Source organism: Hyla sarda, chromosome 5 (assembly GCF_029499605.1).
Source record: "Hyla sarda isolate aHylSar1 chromosome 5, aHylSar1.hap1, whole genome shotgun sequence".
NCBI classification, from domain to species: domain Eukaryota; kingdom Metazoa; phylum Chordata; class Amphibia; order Anura; family Hylidae; genus Hyla; species Hyla sarda.
Window position 1 is genome coordinate 227,167,454 of NC_079193.1, and position 9,415 is coordinate 227,176,868.

Sequence of the window (9,415 nt, forward strand, 5' to 3'; positions counted from 1 at the left end):
AAGTTTCAATGAGTGTCCCGCATCAATATAGACCAAACTACAGAGGGTTAGGCTGGTCTATTGTGCGCCTAATTTATCAAAAGGTGCACGGCTCTTGATACATTCTGCACACAGACTTTGTGATCTATGCTTTAGACTGTATTTAAACCTGCTCCAACATGGTCTGACATTTCAGCGTACTTTCAGCTGATGCGACTTGTCGCCGAAAAGTCGCTTTTGATAAATTCAGCACCAATGCATTTTTCCGTCTAAAATAGACTAGAATCCATCATGTTCTAAAAATCCTCTAAAGCAAAATTCGCAGAAAAGTTGCACATGCACAACGGCTGCGACTTTCTGTGCGACAAATTTAGACAGGAAAAAACAGTCTAAATCTTTGATAAATATCCCCATTATCTTTTACTTTCTGCATCTTCCCTCTGCAACTATTGTGAATCTGGCCTTTAAAACAAAGCCTGACAACCGGGGACTCACGATAGCTGCAGGAAGCAGAAGATGGTGTGTGCTGGGCCCCCTCTTCACTAAACAGGCTGTGGAGGACCACAGATGCATATATACAAAGTGATAATCGCAATGTGTAAGCAAACTTAAAAAATTGGCTGTTGATTAGGTGTTTCAGCCCTAGTGGAATGTGCGCAAAATCTGATGTAGTTCCACATAACGTTCCTTGGCAGCTTCTGTCTAAATTTCCTTAGTTTAAACTACCCCTAAAGCTACTACATACATTAAAGTGTATGTATTATAAGTGTACCTGTCGTCAACAAAAACTTTTATATAATGTAGATAATACCATTATATGTATATTTGTAATATACATAGGTTAAAAATGGTGTATATTTTTAGGTGAAAAAATGCTGTCTCTGCAGCTATTGCCTGTGTGTCTCTATGAGGAGTCCAAATACAGGAAGTGAGGGCAGGACAAGCAGGGATCTGTACAGGCTGCTGGCTTGTCAATCATCCTGATGTATGAGCAGGAAGCATGTCATAGAGACTCACTGCACACTGTCATGTTTGTCCTCACTGCACAGAGCCCTGCTTGTCCACCCTCACTTCCTGTATTTGGACTCCTCATAGAGACACACAGGCAATAGCTGCAGGGACAAAAATATACACATTGTTTAACCAATGTATATTACAAATATGCATATAATGGTATCTACATTATAGAAAAAAGTTTGTTGATGACAGGTACACTTTAACTCCTTGGGTACGGAGGGTGTACCTATAAGCCCTCAGCCCGCTCCCTGTCTATAACGCGGGGCCACGGGACCCGTGGCTGTTAGAGGCTGGGACCCGTGGCTAATAGCACGCAGTATTGATCGTATTGCCGCGTGCTATTAACCCTTTAGTTGAACGCTGCGTCTAGAGTGAAAGTAAAGCATTGCCGGTTAGCTCATGGAGCTTTTCAGGATCACCACGGTGAAATAGCGGCATCCCGAACAGCTTACAGGACAGCAGGAGGGTCCCTACCTGCCTCCTCGCTGTCCGATCGCCAAATGACTGCTCAGTGCCTGAGATCCAGGCATGAGCAGTCAACCGGCAGAATCATTGATCAATGGTTTCCTATGAGAAACCAGTGATCAATGTAATAGATCAGTGTGTGCAGTGTTATAGGTCCCTATGGGAGCTATAACATTGCAAAAAAAAAGTGTAAAAAAAGTGAATAAAGATCATTTAACCCCTCCCCTATTAAAAGTTTGAATCACTTTTCCCAATAAAAAAAACAAACTGTGGAAATAAAAATAAACATATGTGGTATCGCCGCGTGCGGAAATGTCCGAATTATAAAAATATATTGTTAATTAAACCGCAAGGTAAATGGCATACGCGCAAAAAAATTCCAAAGTCCAAAATAGCATATTTTTGGTCACTTTTTAGATCATAAAAAAATGAATAAAAAGTGATCAAAAAGTCTGATCAATACATAAATGGTACCGCTAAAAACTTCAGATCGCAGCGCAAAAAATTAGCCCTCATACTGCCCCATACGCAGAAAAATAAAAAATTTATAGGGGTCAGAAGATGACAATTTTAAACGTATACATTTTCCTGCATTCCAGAAGTACGACAAAATCAAACCTATATATGTAGGGTATCATTTTAACTGTATGGACCTACAGAATAAAGATAAGGTGTCATTTTTACCGAAAAATGTACTGCGTAGAAACGGAAGCCCACAAAAGTTACAAAATGGCCTTTTTTCTTCAATTTTGTCGCACAATGATTTTCTTTTCCGTTTCACCATAGATTTTTGGCCAAAATGACTGATGTCCTTACAAAGTAGAATTGGTGGCGCAAAAAATAAGCCATCATATGGATTTTTAGGTGCAAAATTTAAAGGGTTATGGTTTTTAAAAGGGAAGGTGGAAAAAAAATAAAAGTGCAAAAACTGGAAAACCCTCTGTCCCCAAGGGGTTAATAATCTACTGCTAGTAATTAATTCATATAATTCCACCACAACAATAAATACAAAATCTACCATTTAGATTACAGAAAAAAGATATGGATATCACATCCATATTTTTACAGTGGTCTGCTAAGTATAATTTGTCAAGGCGTAAACATTTCCATCAACATTTCATTTAATAGTCTAAGACAGTGATTGTGCCGCGGGATTTTGCTGTCAAATTATTATTATTTTTTTAAATTTCCCTCCCCGGCGCTGCAGGGGGGGAAGGAAGTTTGTGTGTGCTGTGCGTGCCTGCGTCCCCCTCCCCCCTGCGGCCCAGTGAGTGCCCTGCCAGAAAGAGGAAATATGCGGAAGCTGCGCCGGGCCGGTGTAGTGACCCATGCCCCAGCGTCCCCCTGCGGCGCAGTGACTAAATGCCCTGCCGGAGCCCTGAGTCGGTGCCCTGCTGGAGAGGTGAAGAATGGGGGAGAAAAATGGCTTGCTTAAGGTACTGTACCATGTCCATCCTCCTGTCATCCATGTCCACCCCTGTCCCCCATGTTTTACCCCCCCCATCCACACCCCAGTCTACCTCCCCAGTCTACCTCCTGTCACCCATGTCCACCCCCCCATTCACCCCTCTGTCACCCCTCTTTTATCCACCTTGTCGACCCTCCTGTCCCTGTTTACCCCATATCGCCTGTGCCCACCATTCTGTCATCCATGTCCACCTTGGCCACCCCCTCTGTCACCCCTGTCCATCCCCCTGTCTCCCATGTTCACCCCTCCGTCCACCCCTCTGACCACCCCCCATTCTACACCTTTGTCACCTATGTCTACCCCCCTATTCACCCCTCTGTCCCCCCAGTCTACCCCTCTCTGTCACTCCTGTAAACCCCTCTTTTAACCGCTTGTCACCCTTGTCCACCCCTCTGACCCCCTGTCTCCCATGTCCACCCTCCTGTCATCCATGTCCACCTTGGCCATCCCCCTATCCACCCCTCTGTCATCCCCGTACATCCCCGTGTCACCCATGTTCACCCATGGAAGAACGACGCTGACCAGAGACGTCACATGTGAGTTGCTGTATAAGGCTAGGTTCAGACTAAGGAATCTCCGAGCAGAAAATTTACGCCCGGAGATTCCGAGTGCGGCCAGCGCTGTCTGAATCAGGACTGGACTAGGACTGCGCGGACATTGCAGTCTCCAAAAGACTGCAGTGTGTTCCGAGCGGATTTCCGCCTGAAGAGAGAGCAACCCCTTTCTTCAGGTGGAAAGTTCCAAGCGGATTTTCCGTTCACATATTCCGCTTCACAAATTCCAAAGTGTAAATTTGTGAACGGAAACCCATTCACTACACTATACATTTTAGCAAGTGGAATTTCCGCCTGCAATTTCAAAGCGAAATTGCAGGCGGAAATTCCGTAGTCTGAACCTAGCCTAAAGCAGCACTTTTATCAGTGGGTACATAGTTTAATGGATATTGTGCATTGCGGCTTTTTGCCTTTTTCTTTTTTTTTGCTCGTCAGCTTCGGTAGGGGTGCCCCGCGATATTTTTTTTTTCCCGCGAGGTGCCCCGAGCCGAAAAAGGTTGGGAAACACTGGTCTAAGAACATACAGTGCAATTAGTAAGATCAGGCACTAGGTGGCAGCTCTGTACCAGCAGAATAGAACATTACAGATTATGTTCAATGTTTTTGTTGGCCTGATGAATGCGGACCCCTTTGTCCTCTATGGTGCAGTTTTTGTGCCATTTTTGCTCAATATAGTGTATACAGTATTAGTATAAGTTTGTTTGTCTTTTGTGGTGTTTGTTCACCTGAATGTAATTCTTTATAAGTCATGTGATTCTTTTGTCGTGTGATTCAAGGATTTTTATTGAAGAAGGTGGAGGGGAAAAAAACACATTCACACAAACATTTTTTTTTCAACCTATAGAGCAGTGTTTCCTGACCAGGGTGCCTCCAGCTGTTGCAAAACTACAACTCCCAGCATGCCCGGACAGCCTTTGGCAGAATACTTGCGGAATGTACGTAAAATATGTTTTTTTTCTCCTTGGTTGGCCTTCCAGTCAAATGAAGATCAACCATGTCCGTAAAAAAGAAAGAAATAAAAGTTATAATAGGGGCCCCTGTTGCCATGGTGACACCTTATTTATAGTCACATATGTGTATCATGGATGGCTCTAACTTGTTGCTATGAAAAAATAAAACATATTGCCATGGAAACATGCTGCCATAAAAAAAAATAAACATGGTTGACGAATGCATGTTGCCATGGGGATCATTTATAGAGAAGTGTTTCCCAACCAGGGTGTCTCCAACATGCTGGGAGTTGTAGTTTAGCAAGAGCTGGAGGCACCATGGTTGGGAAACACTGCTATAGAGAGACGTGATGCTATGGCGATACAGCTAACACTATGCTGGGTCAGAGATAACAGGCTGTTTAACCTTTTAGATGCTGAGATCAAAACAAAATTTAAAGAGTAGAACAGCGGAGAGGACCTCCCGGTTAAGCTGTGTATTTGCATAATCATATTTTGTTTTTGTCTGACTAGCAATACTAGTGCGCAAAACTGGAGAATTGCAGGGTCTTATGCAAGTCATCGAAAGGGTTAACAACTTAGTTTCTCCTGCATTTCAAAGGGTTTTTGCATTGCACCCCTTAGACCTCCAAAATGCAACAAAAAACACACAAAAACAAAAGAAAACTGTGAGTGTTTTCACGTTCAGGTTTTCTTCAATGCAGATTTTTACCTGTACCTGTCACCAAATAAAACATTTCATATAATGTTCCTTGAGTAATTAGCAGACACTTTCCCATTCACTTGCTTTTAAAATTATCAACAGAAATATGTTTAAAATGTAATAGAAAAAACGGCCACTAGGTGGCTCTGTTCTGTTCCCTGCCACAATTAATACACTGGCCCTCATTTACAAAGACTGGAGTGTTGGTTAGGTTTTTTTTTTTCAGTGTACTCGTCTTTTTTTTCCTTGTGATTTACTAATCTGTCGCCCAATTTCCCTTTCTTTCTGTCGCAGGTTTTTTTTCTGTCGCACAAAATGTATTCTGTGCGACAGAAAAAAAGTCTCTGCAAATTCTGACTACATTAGTGCTTGTACTACTACCCCCATCATGGAACAGGGTCTGTTCCATGTTGGGGGTAGTAGTAGAGGGGCTGAGGGATTGATCGCACCGGGTCTCACTTCTGAGACCCGATCCGATCAGATGTTATTAAGCAGGGGAGCGGACGGCATGTTCCGATCCCCTGCAATGTACTGTAAACTTTCATTTTTGAATTCCCCACCAGAAGCCCTGAATGGCTGAGGTGCCAGTCAGGGCTCCTGGCAAGGTTTTAATATAGAAGCGCTGTCGTGGGCAAAGATGTATAGAATCGCTGGGGGGGGGGGGGGGGGGGGGGTAGATATCTGGCCCCTCCAGCGTTTCTATATATATTTAACCCTTCTGTGCTATATCAAACTTAGTGCCCGCTGCGCTTGAATAAATGTACTGCCCCCCCAGCGCTATTATATATGTATACTGACCCCCGCTGTGCATATACTGACCCCCGCTGCGCATATTTATATATATACTGCCTCCCCCAAGCTGCGCATATTAAGCTTCATGTTCTCCCTCCCCTGGCTGCCAATGAATGAAAACTCTATTAGCGGGGGAGCGGAGGGCTGCTGCCCGCTCTCGCTGCTAAGAGTTTGTCATTCATAGCGGGCAGCAGCTGCATATCATGCTGTGGGGGTCAGACATATGGATATATGTCTGACCCTCACATCATACATATACAAATGCCGGCTCACCGCTATGAATGACAAGTAAGCTATTGGCAGCAGCAGCGCGAGCCTCCCTGCACTGCTTTACTTGTCATTCATAGCGGTGAGCCGGCATTTGTATATGTATGATGTGAGGGTCAGACATATATCCATATGTCTGACCCCCACAGCATGATATGCAGCTGCTGCCCGCTATGAATGACAAACTCTTAGCAGCGAGAGCAGGCAGCAGCCCTCCGCTCCCCCACTAATAGAGTTTTCATTCATTGGCAGCCAGGGGAGGGAGAAGATGAAGATTAATATGCGCAGCTTGGGGGGGGGGGGGGGGGAGTATATATATATAAATATGCGCAGCGGGGTTCAGTATAGATATATAATAGCGCTGGGAGGCAGCACATTTATTCAAGCGCAGCGGGCAATAAGTTTGATATAGTGCAGCAGGGGGAAATATATATATAAACACTGGAGGGGCCAGATATATACCCCCCAGTGATTCAATACATCTTTGCCCACCACGACGCTTCTATATTAAAACCCTGCCAGGAGCCCTGATTGGCTCCTCGGTCCCGGCCATTCAGAGCTTCTGGTGGGGAATTTAAAAATGAAAGTTTACAGTACATTGCAGGGGATCGGAACATGCCGCCCGCTCCCCTGGTTAATAACATCTGATCGGATCGGGTCTCAGAAGTGAGACCCGGTGCGATCAATCCCTCAGCCCCTCTACTACTACCCCCAACATGGAATAGACCCTGTTCCATGCTGCGGGTAGCAGGATTCACTCCGTTTTGAGGAATTTACCAACAGCTCTGAGCTGACGGGTTTCTGTGAAGCAAAACTCACAGGTGAGCTTTCTTCACACTCGGAGGGTTTTTTCTCTTTTTGTCGGAACACGCCTCTTTTGTCGGGAAAAACGCCCCTTTTGTAGTTTTTTTTTCACTCTGAGTGATTTTGATTTTGTCGGGTTGTGTGCCAGATTCTGGTGCAAATTCTGGTGCAGACAGAATTCTGGCGCAAAACCCGACAAAAAGTGTCGGGATCCTGTTAGTAAATGAGGGCCAGTTAGTTTAGTCTCCTCCAGGACTGGAAGGAGACCAAACTCAGGAAGTGTTTCTCTGCACTGAGCTTGATTGACAGCTTTACAGAAAGTGAAAGCTCTACAGATTCTCACAGAAAGCTGCACAGACTGAAAGCTACAGGAGGTCCTCACTGATAGCAACACAAACTGAAAAATGCACAGAGCCTGAGGTCTTCTATTCATCACAGCGCTGCAACCATGTGAGGGCAGAAGTGGTCCCCAAGCAGGCTTCAGTGATGTCATGCCTGCTGGGAAACGCCCACTTTCTCCTGCTGGGAAATTGCACTATGTGAGCAAGAAGAAATGTATGATACACAGCTTTTTAACCTGTTAAGGACCCAGGATGTACCTGTATGTCCTGAGTCCGCTCCCGTTCTATAACGCGGGGCCACGGCATGGCCCCACGTCATAGCGGGACGGTGCCACGCGCTATTAACCCTTTAAACGCAGCATTCAAAGTTAAACGCTGCATCTAAAGTGAAAGTAAACCTATACCGGTTAGCTCAGGGGGCTGTTCGGGATCGCCGCGGCGAAATCGCGGCATCCCGAACAGTTTACAGGACAGCCGGAGGATCCCTACCTGCCTCCTCGCTGTCCGATCGCCGAATGACTGCTCAGTGCCTGAGATCCAGGCATTAGCAGTCAAGCAGCAGAATCATCGATCACTGGTTTCCTATGAGAAACCATTGATCAATGTAAAAGATCAGTGTGTGCAGTGTTATAGGTCCCTATGGGACCTATGACACTGCAAAGAAAAAAGTGAAAAAAAAGTTAATAAAGGTCATTTAACCCCTTCCCTAATAAAAGTTTGAATTCCCCCCCCCCCCATTTTTCTCATATAAAAAAAACTGTGTAAATAAAAATATGTGGTATCGCCGCGTGCGTAAATGTCCGAATTATAAAAATATATCGTTAATTAAACCGCACGGTCAATGGCGTGCGTGCAAAAAAATTCCAAAGTCCAAAATAGTGCATTTCAGATCAATTAGTCCTATCAATGCAAATATGGTACCGCTAAAAACTTCAGATCACGGCGCAAAAAATTAGCCCTCATACCGCCCCATACACGGAAAAATAAAAAAGTTATAGGGGTCAGAAGATGGCAATTTTAAACGTATAAATTTTCCTGCATGTAGTTACGATTTTTTCCAGAAGTACGACAAAATCAAACCTATATAAGTAGGGTATCATTTTAATCGTATGGACCTATAGAATAAAGATAAGGTATCATGTTTACCGAAAAATGTACTAAGTAGAAACGGAAGTCCCCAAAAGTTACAAAATGGTGTTTTTTTTTCTATTTGGTCTCACTTTGATTTTTTTTCCTGTTTCGCCGTAGATTTTTGGGTAAAATTACTGACGTCATTACAAAGTAGAATTGGTGGTGCAAGAAATAAGCCATCATATGGATTTTTAGGTGCAAAATTGAAAGAGTTATGATTTTTTAAAGATAAGGAGGAAAAAGCGAAAATGCAAAAACCGGAAACCGCCGGGTTCTTAAGGGGTTAAAGGACAACTGCAGCGGCAGTACACTTATCCCCTATCCACAGGATAGGGGATAAGTCTTTGATCACGGGGGTCCGACCGCTGGGACCTCCGCGATCTTCCTAACGGGGCGCCGCCATAAGCGCTCATGGTGAGCGCTAAGGCGCGTAGCGTCGACCTAGAGTTCGACGGTGACGCCCCGTCTCTATACAGTTCTATGGGGGAAGCACGAACGCTGCCTCCCCGCCTCTCCCATAGAGATGCAGGAGGAGGCGTGCCGGCTGGCCCCATACAGCTGTGGCCCCATACAGGAGATCGCCGGGGGCCCCAGCGTTCGGACCCCCGCGATCAAACATTTATCCCCTATCTTGAGGATAGTTGATAAGTGTTTGTAACGCTGCAGATGTCCTTTAAAGCTCTGAAAGCCCTCAGGCTGGAGGGGTGTTAGGAGTATTTAGGGAACATAGCCTGAGTTGGTTTAGAACAGTTTATTTGGTGACAGGCACTTTTTACCGTTAAGTTGATTCTAGGGATGGAGTTGCAATGAGTTATTCTCTTTATACAAGGATCCAAGTATAACTGTGAATAAAAAAGAAAAAAATCTGAACGCTAGCACACACCCTTTAAGCCTGTGTTCACATGCTGCGGTTTTTCTATGGGTTACAAATGCGTTTTGAAGCC

At 44.6% G+C, this 9,415-nt stretch overlaps 1 long non-coding RNA gene across 1 annotated transcript in view; it reads right to left on the reverse strand.

Moving 5' to 3' along the window:
* LOC130273840 (uncharacterized) overlaps positions 1–9,415 on the reverse strand; it is a 34,156-nt gene that overhangs the window by 24,456 nt on the left and 285 nt on the right. The window lies entirely within an intron of this gene.